Source organism: Cervus canadensis, chromosome 13, assembly GCF_019320065.1.
Source record: "Cervus canadensis isolate Bull #8, Minnesota chromosome 13, ASM1932006v1, whole genome shotgun sequence".
Lineage (NCBI taxonomy): Eukaryota > Metazoa > Chordata > Mammalia > Artiodactyla > Cervidae > Cervus > Cervus canadensis.
The window spans coordinates 45,518,812-45,531,799 of NC_057398.1; the positions used below are offsets into that span (position 1 = coordinate 45,518,812).

The 12,988-nt window shown below is 35.4% G+C and overlaps 1 protein-coding gene and 1 pseudogene across 3 annotated transcripts in view; one reads left to right on the top strand and one right to left on the bottom strand.

The window, feature by feature from the left end:
• Positions 1 to 12,988, bottom strand: part of AKT3 (AKT serine/threonine kinase 3) — a 272,836-nt gene that overhangs the window by 21,165 nt on the left and 238,683 nt on the right. The window lies entirely within an intron of this gene.
• LOC122452277 lies at positions 9,530 to 12,398 on the top strand (annotated as a pseudogene).

A 12,988-nucleotide genomic window follows, 5' to 3' on the forward strand; every position in this document is an offset into this window, starting at 1 on the left:
ATGATAAAATGAACACTGGCTTCAATTTAAAGTCACCAGCTGCACTGTACATGCGTGCTCAGTCACTCAATTGTGTCTGCCTCTTTGTGACCCCATGGACTACAGCCCATCTAGCTCCTCTGTCCATGGGATTCTCCAGCCAAGAATACTGGAGTGGGTTACCAATTTCCTCTTCCAGGGGATCTTCCTGGCCCAGGGATCGAACCCACGACTCCTGTGTCTCCTGCACTGGCAGGCAGATTTTTTACCACCGAGCCACCTGGGAAGCCCCACTAGCTGCATTAGCCCCTGACTCAAAAGAGTCAGTCTGTCCTTTGAAGCTTTGAAGCCAGGCACTGACTTCTCCTCTCTAGCTATGGAAGTCCTAGATGGCATCTTCTTCCAAAAGAAGGCTGTTTTTGTTTTTTTTTTTTAAGAAGGCTGTTTTAACTTCATTGAAAATCTGTTGTTTACTATAGCCACCTTTATTAATTATCTTAGCTGGATAATTTGCTGCAGCTTCTTACATAGTACTTGCTCTTTCACTTTGAACTTTTACGTTATGTATGGAGACAGTTTCTTTCCTTAAACCTTGTGAAGCAACATCCAGTTTCAAGATTTTCTTCAGAACCTTCCTTACCTCTGTTGGCCTTCAAAGAATCCAAGTGTCAGGGCGTGGTGCCAGATTAGGCTGTGGCCTATGGGAACGCTGTGGCTGCTTTGATCTTCTATCCAGACAATTCAAACTTTATCTACATTAGCAATAATGTTTTGCATTCTTATCATTTCTGTATTCATTGGAGTAGTAGTTTTAATTTTCTTCAAGAACTTCTCCTTTGCATTTACAACTTGGCTAACTGGAGAAGCAGCCTCGTTTTGGGCTTATCTTGGTTTGCAACATGCCTTCTTCACTAAACTTAATCATTTCTAGCTTTTGATTTAAACTGGGAGACATGCAATTCTTCCTTTCCCTTGAACACTGGGAGGCCGCTGTAGGGTAATCAATCAGCCTTCTTCAGATAATGTTGTATCTCAGGGAATAAGGAGACCCGAGAAGAGGGAGAAAAACGGTGGAATGCCCAGTCTGTGATGCAGTCAGAACACACACAACATCTACTGCGCATCCGTTAAGTGTGGCTCATGGAGCCTCCAAACAACTAAAGTAGTAATGTTAAAGATCACTGACCACAGATCACCATAATAAATACAATAATGAAAGAGTCTGAAATATTTTAAGAATTATCAAAATGTGATAGATACATGAGGTGAGTAAATGTTTTTGGAAAAGTGGCACTGATAGACTTGATAGGCACAGGGTTGCCACAAACCTTCAATTTTCAAAAACATGTATTACCTGTGAAGAACAATAAAGTGAAGTGCAATAAAACAAGGTCTGCATGTATTCCTTAAGAAGGACAAAGATATGTTTGGAGGATCACTTATTAATGCATTTTAACTGAACTATAAAACATCTGCATTGAAACACCAAAAACGAACTTTTTGGCCAACCCTACAGAGTAAAGAAAGGATAATGTCCACGTGTAAAGCTAGTGGAAAGATTAAAAGACAAAAGTGGTAAAGCCATTTTATCCACCATAAGCAGTTAATAGATATATACAACATTTAGATGTAAAATATGGTATCAAAAACAGTAATCATGAGGGGAGGAGAGTATAAATGCAGGATTATTAAAGTACATTTGAAAGTCAGAGATCAGCAACTTAAAACAATTATATATGTATATATACGGTAGTAATCTCCTGATAACCACAAACAATCTGTAAGAGATACACATACAAAAAATAAATCCAGACCTAACCCTAAATATAGTATCAAAGCATGAGAACAAAACAAGAAGGGCGGGGGGCGGGGAGACCTACACAAACAACCCCAAAACAATTTTAGAAAACAGCAAAAAGAATATATTTATTGATAATTATCTTAAATGTAAATAGACTAAATGCTTAATTCAAAAGACAGAGAGTGACTGAACAGATACAAAAACAAGACCCATATATATATATATATATATATATGCAGCCTACAGAGACTCACTTCAGATGTAATGACACGGACAGAAAATGAGGGGACTGGAAAAGGTATTGCATGAACATGAAACTCAACAGAAAGCTGGAGTACAAATACCTAGACAAAACAGACTTTAAAGACAAATGCCAGAGACAAAGGACATTACACAATGATCAAGGAATCAACCCAAGAAGATACAGTAATTGTAAATATATATGTATGCACCCAATATAGGAGGCCTTCAATAGTGAATACATATATAGTGAAAGTTGCTCAATCATGTCCGACTCTTTGTGACCCCATGGACTATACAGTCCATGGAATTCTCCAGGACAGAATACTGAAGTGGGTAGCCTTTCCCTTCTCCAGGGGATCTTTCCAACCCAGGGATCGAACCTAGGTCTCAAGCATTGCAGGCAGATTCCTTACCAGCTGAGCCACGAGGGAAGCCCAAAAATACTGGAGTGGGTAGCCTATCTTTTCTCCAGCAGATCTTCCTGACCCAGGAATCGAACCGGGGTCTCCTGCACTGCAGGCAGATTCTTTACCAACTGAGCTATCAGGGAAGCCCAATATATAAGGCAAATATTAATGGATATAGAAGTAGAAATTGCCAGGAACACAGTAATAGAGGTGGACTTTAACATACCACTTACATCAATGGACAGATCATCCAGACAGAAAATCAGTAAGGCTTAAAATGATGCATTAGACCAGATGGACTTTAATAATTCCTATGTTGTTATACAGAATAATACACATTATTATATAATAACTAAATTTAACCCTAAATATTTTCTTCTTTATGACGCTATTTAACGTGGAATTTTCTTAAATTGCTTTTCATGTGTTTTTATCTAATGTACAGAAATATATTTTGTGCGTGATTTTATTAGCTTCAAGAGTTTTTTGGTGTTTGTGTGTATTCCTTCGTGTTTTCTACATCTGTTAACAGAAGTAGTTTTACTACCTCCTTTTCCATTTGACTGCATTTTATTGCCTGTTATTTCTAAATACTCTGACAACAATTTCTAGTATTATGTTGAAAAGAAGAGCAGCTTTTTGTTGATATGTTGATATGCTGAAAGTAGGCATCCTTGTCTTCTTCCTTATCCTTGGGGAAAAGCTTTCAGACTTTCATCATTTGAGTGTGTGACCTGTGGGTTCACAAATGGTTTATATTGTGATGAGGAAGTCTCTTTCTATTTCTAGTTTTCTAAATATAATTTTGTTTTGGTTCTTTTACCATGAAAGGGGTGTTGAACTTTGTCAAAAGTTTTTTCTGTACCAATGGAGATCACATTTTCTATTTTATTCTATTAAAGTAGGGTATTCCATTGATTGATTTTAGTATGTTGAATTTTTGCATTCCTGGAATAAAACTCACTTCATCAGGATGTATAATCCCTTTAATATGCCACTGACTGGTTTGCTAGTACTTTCGTGGGAATTAACTGGGGATGCTGCTGTGGAGTTTTGTTCATGTGTGTCTGCCTAACTTTGGAATTAGGGTAATGCTGTCCTAACAGAGTCAGCAAGCATTCACTACTCTTCAGTTTCTTTGAAGAATCCGAGAAGGGGTGGCATCATTTCTCCTTTCAATGTTTGAATAATTCTCTAGTGAAGCCATCTGATCTTGAGTGGGCCTTTCTTTATTGGAGTTCTCGGTTTACTTTATCCCTATCAGTCCTGTTTAGGGCTATTCAAATTTTCTACTGCTACTTGGGGGGCTTCCCATGTAGCTCAGCTGGTAAAGAATATGCCTGCAATGCAGGAGACCCAGCGTCGATCCCTGGGTTGGGAAGATCCCCTGGAGAACGGCGTGGCGACCCACTCCAGTACTCTAGCCTGGAGAATCCGATGGTCAGAGCAGAGGAGCCCAGTGGGCTGAGGTCCATGGAGTTGCAGGGTTGAACATGACTGAGTGACTAACGCACACACTTCTACCTGAGTCATTTTGGCAGTTTGTATGTTTCTAGGAATTGTTCCACTACATACAGGTTTATCCACTTTATTAGTATATAGCTGTTCACACTATCCTCTTAACAATCCTTTTTATTTCTGTAAAATCAGTATTAATGTTTTTCACCTGTGATTTTAATATTTTTTCTCATTTTCTTAGCCAATCTAGGTAAAAATTTGTCAATTATGATCTTCTCAAACAATCAACTATTTTTGGTTTTACTGACTTTCTCTATTTTATATTTTCTATTTCATGTACAGCCACTCTAATCTTTATGCAAAAAGCTTGCTAACCTAGATGAGGTGATGAAAGAAGTTGTAACACTTAAAGAAGTTATAACAGTCTTAAAACTGGGTGCACCTAAGAACAGAACTGCAAGTTTAAAGCAAAAGTGATAGAACTGAAAGAGAATTAGTCAATACCACAATTATAGTTCAGGATTTTACTTATCCTCTCTTATTAACTGATAAAAGCAAGCAGTTAAACAATCAGTAAGGATGTAGAACACTTAAAACTATTAACCCACTTGATCTAATTGACATTTATAGAACACTGTATATAACAAGGAAAGAAACACATTTTTTCAATGTATATGAAACACTCATCAACATAAATCATATTTTTTCATAAAATAAACCTAAAAAAGTTAAAGTATTTAAAATTATAAAAGTATGTTCCTTAACAACAGAATTAGACTAGAAACTTAAACAGAAAAATAGTTAACAAATCTCCAAATATTGTAAATCAAACAACGTACTTCAATAATCTATAGAGTAAAAGAAGGTATCATAAGGAAAATTAAAAAGCATCTTGAAATAAAAATTAAATCATAATATGACCAAAAAAACTTACATGATGCAGCTATAGCAATGCTGAGAGGTAGTAAAAATATAGCACTACAAGATCATATTATAAAAGAAGAAAGGATTCAAATATATTAAGTTTTCAATGTAACTGGCTAAAAGGAAGAGCTAATTTATAAAACAAGGTAAAACGAATAGAAAAATAAAGCAAATAATCCCTCAACTCAGTGTCAATGAATTCAATAATTAGATAAAGTATTAAAATTCTTTGAAACACATATAAACTACAAAATCTTTTTGGAAAGAAACAGATTAGAAATGCTGAACATACACTGAATAAATTGAATTTCTTTAGTCTAGGCTCAGATGACTTCACAGGACATTCTATCAACACTGAAAGAGAAAATATAGTAACTCTATGCAAACTTTTCCATAAAATAAAAAAGGAACACCATTTATTTTCAGTGTCTAGCATTATTATCCTGATTCTAAAACCAGATAGTACATGAAATGTATAGCCCAATGCTCCCTATGAATATCAATGCAAAATCCTAAAATAAAAACACTAACAAAAATCGAGCAATATATAAAAAAGATAATATGCCATCATTGTTTAGAAGTTTATTCTAGGCATGCAATATAGGTGTAATATTTGAAAATCTATGTGATTCACTATATTAATAAACTAAAGTAAAAACATTACACAATTATCTCTATGAATGCAGAAAAATGTATCTGACAAAATCCAGCATCTGTTCATACCAAAGTGCTCAGGAAATAAACAGCAGATAATTTTAACCTGAGAGACAGCAAGCATAAAAAAACCTATAGCTATTATCATAATCAGAAGGGGAAATGCAAATACTATCTCCCCCAAATTAGTAATAATTAAATGTCTATTCTCACCATCTCTATACAACATTGTTCCAGCAATCTTAGTCAATGCAAGGAGGCAAGAAAAAAAAGAGATAAAAGGCATGCAAGTTGGAAACAGATGACACAATCATCTATATTATATAGATTATCACCTTAAAAAAAATGGCACTAAAACTAGTGAGTATGTTCAAATCTGGTAAACTAGTGAGATACACGTAACACCTCCACTAAAGACCTATTTACCTCAATTGCTCAATTTCTTTTACTCAGCACATAATGTCTGACTTTCAACAAAAAAATTACAAGACATACTAAAGGGATAAAAATGTATATTTTCAAGATACAAAGCAAGCCTCAGATATGACAGAGAGAGAGAGAGAGATGTTGGAATTAAGAGACCAGGAATTTGAAGCAGCTATGATTACTATACTAAAGGCTTTAGTAGAAAAAGTGAACTACGAGCAAGAATAGGTGAGTAATATAAGTAGATAAATGGAATCTCTAAGAAAGCATCAAAGGAAATGCTAGCAATCAAAAACACCAACAAAGAATGCCTTTGTCTTTGATAGGTTCACCAATAGTCAGAACACAGTCAAGGAAATAATTGATGAGCTTGAAGAAATGTTAATAGAAACTTTCAAAACTGAAATACAAAGAGAAACAAGAATAAAAAAGAACAGAATATCCAAGCATTCTGAGACAACTATAAAAGATGTAATGTACATGTAATGGGACTAAGAGAAGAGGAGGGACAAATAGGCGCAGAAGAAATACTTGAAGCAAGAACAGTATTCCAAAATTACTGCTAGGCACCATACTACAGATCATTTGGTCTTACATTTAGGTCTCTAATACATTTTGAGTTTATTTTTGTGTATGGAGTTAGAGAATGTTCTAATTTCATTCTTTTACATGTAACTGTCCAAGGAAGATGTACAAATGGCCAAAAGGCACATGAAAAGATGCTCAACATCGCTAATTATTAGAGAAATCTGACTCAAAACCACAATGAGGTGTCACCTCACATTGATCAGAATGGCCATCATCAAAAGTCTACAAATAATAAATGCTAGAGAGGTTGTGGGCGGGGGGAAGGCACCCTCCCTCACTGTTGGCAGGGATGTAAAATGGTACAACCACTGTGCAGAACAGTATGGAGGTTTCTTGAAAAACTAAAAATAGAACTACATATGATTCTGCAATCCCACTCCTGGGCATATATCTGGGGAAAATCACAATTTAAAAAGGTACACGCACTCCACTTTTCATAGCATCACCATTTACAGTATCCAAGATATGGAAGCAACCTGAATGTCCACTGACAGATGAATGGACAAAAAAGATGTAGTATACATATATACAACAGAATATTGCTCAGACATAAAATAACGCCATTTGCAGCAACATAGATGGACCTAGAGATTATCACACTAAGTGAAATAAGCTAGACAGTTAAAGATAAATATCATATGATATCGCTTATATGAAAAACCTAAAAAAAGATACAAATGAACTTATTTCCAAACGGAAAGAAGACACACAGACATAGAAAACAAACAGAGTTACCAAAGGGGAGAAGCAGTAGGGAGAGAGAGAAATTATGAGGTTGGCATTAGCATACACACTGCTATATATAAACTAGATAACCAAGAAGGATCTACTGTATAGCACAGGGAACTATACACCGTATCTTGTAATAACTTATAAGGGAAGAGAATCTGAATACAAAGAAAAATATACATATATGTACAACTGAATCACTGTGCTATACACCTAACAGGATATTGTAAATTAACTATACTTTGATTAAAAATAAAACAAACTAATGTGATCTAATACTGTATTAATTGTAGGTTAAAAAAAAAAGTTAAGGTGAAACCATGGTAACACTTATCAAAAGAAAGCTGGAATAGCCATATTAATTTCAGACAGAACCGACTTCAGAGGATTGAAAGTTATCATAGAAAAAGAAACATTACATGATGATAAAGGGGTTAATCCTCCAGAAAGATATAACAATGCTTAATGTGTATGCATCTAATGAGAGAGTTTCAAAATACAATAGCCAAAAACTGACAGAACTGTAAGGAGAAATAGATTTAATTCACTATGATAGTTGGAGACTTTTAACATCCCTTTATCAGTAATTGACAGATTCAAAAGGCAGAAAATTAGTAAGGACTGAAAAGCACCATCAGCCAACTGGATTGAGTTGATATTTATAGACTACCTCCTCCAACAATAGCAGAATACATATTCTACTTAAGCTCACAGAACATTTACCAAGAGAAACCATATTCCAGGTCATAAAACACATCTTAAATTTAAAAGAACAGAAATCATATAAAGGTATGTTCTCAGAGCACAAAAAAATTAAACTGGCAATCAGTAAGATAAATATATCTGGAAAAATTCCAAACAGAGATCAAATCAGAGAAGGCAATGGCAAACCACTCCAGTACTCTTGCCTGGAAAATCCCATGGATGGAGGAGCCTGGTAGGCTGCAGTCCATGGGGTCGCTAAGAGTCGGACACGACTGAGCGACTTCACTTTCACTTTTCACTTTCATGCATTGGAGAAGGAAATGGCAGCCCACTCCAGTGTTCTTGCCTGGAGATTCCCAGGGATGGAGGAGCCTGGTGGGCTGCTGTCTATGGGGTCGCACAGAGTCGGACACGACTGAAGCGACTTAGCAGCAGCAGCAGCAGAGATCAAACAATATAGTTTCAAACAACACATGGGTCAAATAAGACATTTCAAGAAAATTTTAAATATATTTTTAAGTAAACAAAAACAAATACAACTCATCAAAGTTTGTGGAATGCAGTAAAAAAGGTCTATATAGGAAAACTTACAGCGCTTAATCACACATTCAAAAAGAAAGCTCTATAAGCAATCATCTATGCTTCCAGTTTAGGAAGCCAGAAATAGAAGAGCAAATAAAATCTGAAATAATAAGGAAATAAATAAAAATGAGGGTAGAAATTCATAAATTTTAAAATTAAAAACTGATAGAGAAAATCACCAAGATCACAAGCTGGTTTTTTGAAAAGATCAAGAAAATTCATGAACCTCTGCCACATTAAACAGAAATTGTGTTCTATCAGGCCTTCTGGCATTTATAATAGTGTTTTGTGTACACAAATCCTATTGGTGCAAAAATTTTAATTTTTACATGAAGATCATACTATTGCTCATTGTGCCAAAAATGACTTCTCACATTTAATGTTTATATGTTGCACTCTACTGAGCTCAAAATTACTACTGTCTGTTCATTTCTTGTGACATTTGACTGTTACACCTCTGTTTATCCTCTTATTTTATCCATTTTTCTGTGTAATTCTGTTTTAGGTGAGATTCTTATACAGAACATCCAGTTACATTTTGTTTTTAACCCACTTGAGGGTTTTAAAGCTCAAACCATTTGCATTTCATACCATAGCTAACGTGGTTTTGACAGCTGTCTGTGTTCTTTTATATCCTCAGTGCAATGCCTTACAATCAACAGAAGAGAGTAATTTTAAAGTTAAACTCTCAGAACATTTGGTAGATATTTGTGGCTCATTTTTCTCTGATCTGAAGTCTTAGACTGGACTACCATTTGAGTAGGATAAGGAGAACATCAATGTGAAGCTACCTAGATGCATCTGTTTAGCCTCTTTCTTTTCTCTGTTGAGTGTTCATGTTGTACTTGTCTAACCTTGCTTTACTTAAGAAAACAACAACAATCACTAACAGTGGCATAACTGCCATCAATCACCAAATTTTTCATGCTGAATTTTTCAATCAGAAAATAGTAAGTCATGATTCAGTCATGAAAAGTGCCAGTGTAACTTTAATACTATTCACCAAACAAAGAAAAAGATACCCGATGGGAGCATGGATCTCCATAAAGCAATGGAGAATGCTATTAGTAGTAAATAAAAAGCATTTTTAGCACATTAAAATATAATTGTCTAAAGCTAAACAGAATTATTATATATTCTGATGGTATATAACATGTGAAAGTAGAATATATGAAAATGAAGAATGGAAGGGGAAACAGGAATATGCTATTCAAAGTGATATGGTTATAATATTAATTGAAGGCACAGTGTGGTAAGTGAAACATATATACAGAAAACTCTGAAACAACCTCAAGACAAAAAAACAAAGGAGAAGAGCTAATGAGACAATAGCTGAGATAAAATCAAAACAAAAATATTCAAAAGAAGGTAGATAAAAAAGGAATAAAGTTGCAAGATGGCAGATTTAAACCCAACTATGTTAATAATTGAATTAAATAAAAATTGGCTGCATATTCCATTAGAGGTCATATATTATCTAATGAATAAGGGAAAAGTCAAAGTATGGTGCAGTGATTAAGCCTGTGTGTTCCTCCTTCTCTTCCTACCATGGATATAGACCCCATGATGTTGTCTAGCTGTGCTAAAAAGTCTGGCTAGTGCCAGCTGTCTCCATAATCCACCCTTTGCCTCCCCCAAACCTGCTAAGACTTCCTCCCCCAAACCTGCTAAGACTTGGAGAAGCCAAAAGGTGGAGTAGAAAAAGATTACCAGATGACAAGCAGTAAAAATTACAAGAGCTAAATGAGCTATTCAAACCTGTAGTTGCTGCTCAAAAACTAAGTAAAGGTACAGATCGTCAATCTGTGGTACATGCACGGGCAGAACACTAAAGTATAAGTTCTCTCATGACTTGACTGCAGTGAGAAAATGTGACGCAAGCAGTGAAGAACTTGAAAAATATACTATAGATAATTAGGATGAGAAAAAACCAGAAGCAGTGAGTAAGAAGCACAATAAGGCAGAAAAGAAAAACTCCACAATTGAGAGTGTTCAAATACTTTCTTGAACTACTAGAAACAACAAACATGGCTGGCTTTGGGTATGCCATGGAGGGGGAGATATCTGCATGCATCATGACACACTTCCTCCTGGATTTATACTGTGTCGTCTATCTTTTTTTAAAGAAAGAAGAGAATGAACAGAAAATGTCATTAAAAGATCTAACAGAATGTTCGGCCCTAGGTCCAAATACTGCCAAAATAACTCCAGAATCTTTCTTTATATGGAAGGAAAAGACAAGAAAAGATGGATAAACTTGAGCAAGAAATGGAAAGAAGGACTTCAAAACAGGGTAGGCACTAGTTTTCAGTGGTTGTAAAATGTATGAATTTCGTCCTGAGCTGATTGATGATAACAAGGAGGAAGCAGATAATACCTGTTACACGCAGGGAACAGGTAGATGAGGGAGATGATTCAGTGAGGGATGTAGATGAGACAGGAATTACTGTAGCCACTCTTCAAAGATCGTAGCACATATACTTCAGAAAGAGATAAAAACAAGTTAAGTAAAACTTCCCTGGAGCCTCAGACAGTGAAGAATCTGCCTGGAATGCAGGAGACTCAACGTTCAACCCTGGATGGGGAAGACGCCCTGGAGAAGGGAATGGTTACCCACTCCAGTATTCTTGCTTGAAGAATTCCATGGACAGAGGAGCCTGGCGGGCTACGTCCATGGGGTCACATAGGGTTGGATATGACTGAGCAACTGACACTTTCACTTTTTCATCAGCTACCTACTGGGCCCTTTTCTATTCCAAGATCCAATCTAGAACTTCATACTACATTTAGTCATGCCACCTTAGTCTCTTCAGTTTGTGAAAGTTCCACAATTATTCTTTGCCTTTCATGAAGCCGATACCTTTAAACCTATCTGACCAATTATTTTGAGGTATATATCTCTCCATGCAGGTTTCTTCAGGTTTTCTCATGATCATACTGAGGTTATTCATTTTGAAGAATACTACAGAAGAAAAAAAAAAAGAATACTACAAAAGTGATATAGCCTTCTCTTGCTATCATAGTATGGGTTACAATGATTTTGCAACGTCTGCCAAGGGTTTTTTTTAAACTCTAAAATTACTCTTTTAATCTTTGTAAATATATATTTTGAGAGAGAGAGATGTGGACATGCAAATATTCTGTTTCTTGACTTTTACCCACTATATTTAGCATTCATTGGTGAATTGCATATAGCAATTTTTATTCTGAGGTTCTTAATGATAATTTTCTATTTCCCTGATTCCTTCTACATTTATTAATTGGAATTTACCTATAATGAAGATGGGACTTCCCTGGTGGCTCAGGTGACAAAGAATCTGTCTGCAATATGGGAGACCTGGGTTCAGTTCCTGGGTCAGGAAGATCCCCTGGAAAAAGGAATGGCAACCCGCTCCGGTATTCTTGCCTGGAGAATCCCATGGATAGAGCAGCTTGGCAGGATATAGTCCATGAGGTCTTAAAGAGTCAGACATGATTGAGCAACAATACTACTACTTCTTTAATGAAGACATGTCTCTTCTCAACATTTTATCTATTTGTTCAATCAAGAATTTCTCAGTACAGACTAATGGACATGGATCTCATTCTTTGGGTCACATACAATATTTGTTTTGCTACTGAAATTGTTCCAGCTTTCACCACAAGGTTGGTTCCTGTGTTCTATTAACAAGAACCTTTCCATCTACCTTCCTTGGTTTTTTTTACTTTCTGGCACCACAAAATTTCTTGGACTCTTCTTTTACCCATCCCAGCTGTGAGATCAACTACTTCTCCAAATAACTTTGATTCTTTTTACTGGAGAATGATATTTCGTAACGAATATTTCAGTGTTAGATGTGATTAATGTCATATTTAATGGTAAACAATGTTTTCTCTCCTTAGAAACAAAACCAGGATGTTAACTTTCATCATTTCTATTCCACATTGTAGAAAGGTCCTAGCCAATATAATAAAGGAAAAGAAATAAAATACATACAGATTGAAAATGAAGTAAAGCTTTTTATTTATATAAAAATGGTCATCTATTTAGATAACCCTACATCATGTACAAAAAAACTACCAAAACTAATATTGTAGGATACAAGATCCACAAACAAAAATCAATCCTATTTCTACTGGTAGCAAACAATATGAAAATAAAATTTTAAAGTAGCATTCACATCAGAAGACATGAAATACTTATGGATAAATGTAAGAAAATATGAATAAGAACACTGAAATTTATGAAACATTACTGAGAGCAATTAAAGAAGGCCTAAATAAGTAAAGAGGTCAGCATTTTTCAAATGCCAATCCTCCCCAGATTCTTCTATAAATTGAACACAGTCTCACAGGGAACTCCCAGCAGACTTGTGTGTATAAAGTTGACAAACTGAGTATAAAACATATAGAAATTTACCTAGATAAATTCATATAAAACACCCTACCAGAGAATCTGAAAGACTGAAGACACTTCAGTGATCATAATTTCCTGTAGAACTACTTGTCCATT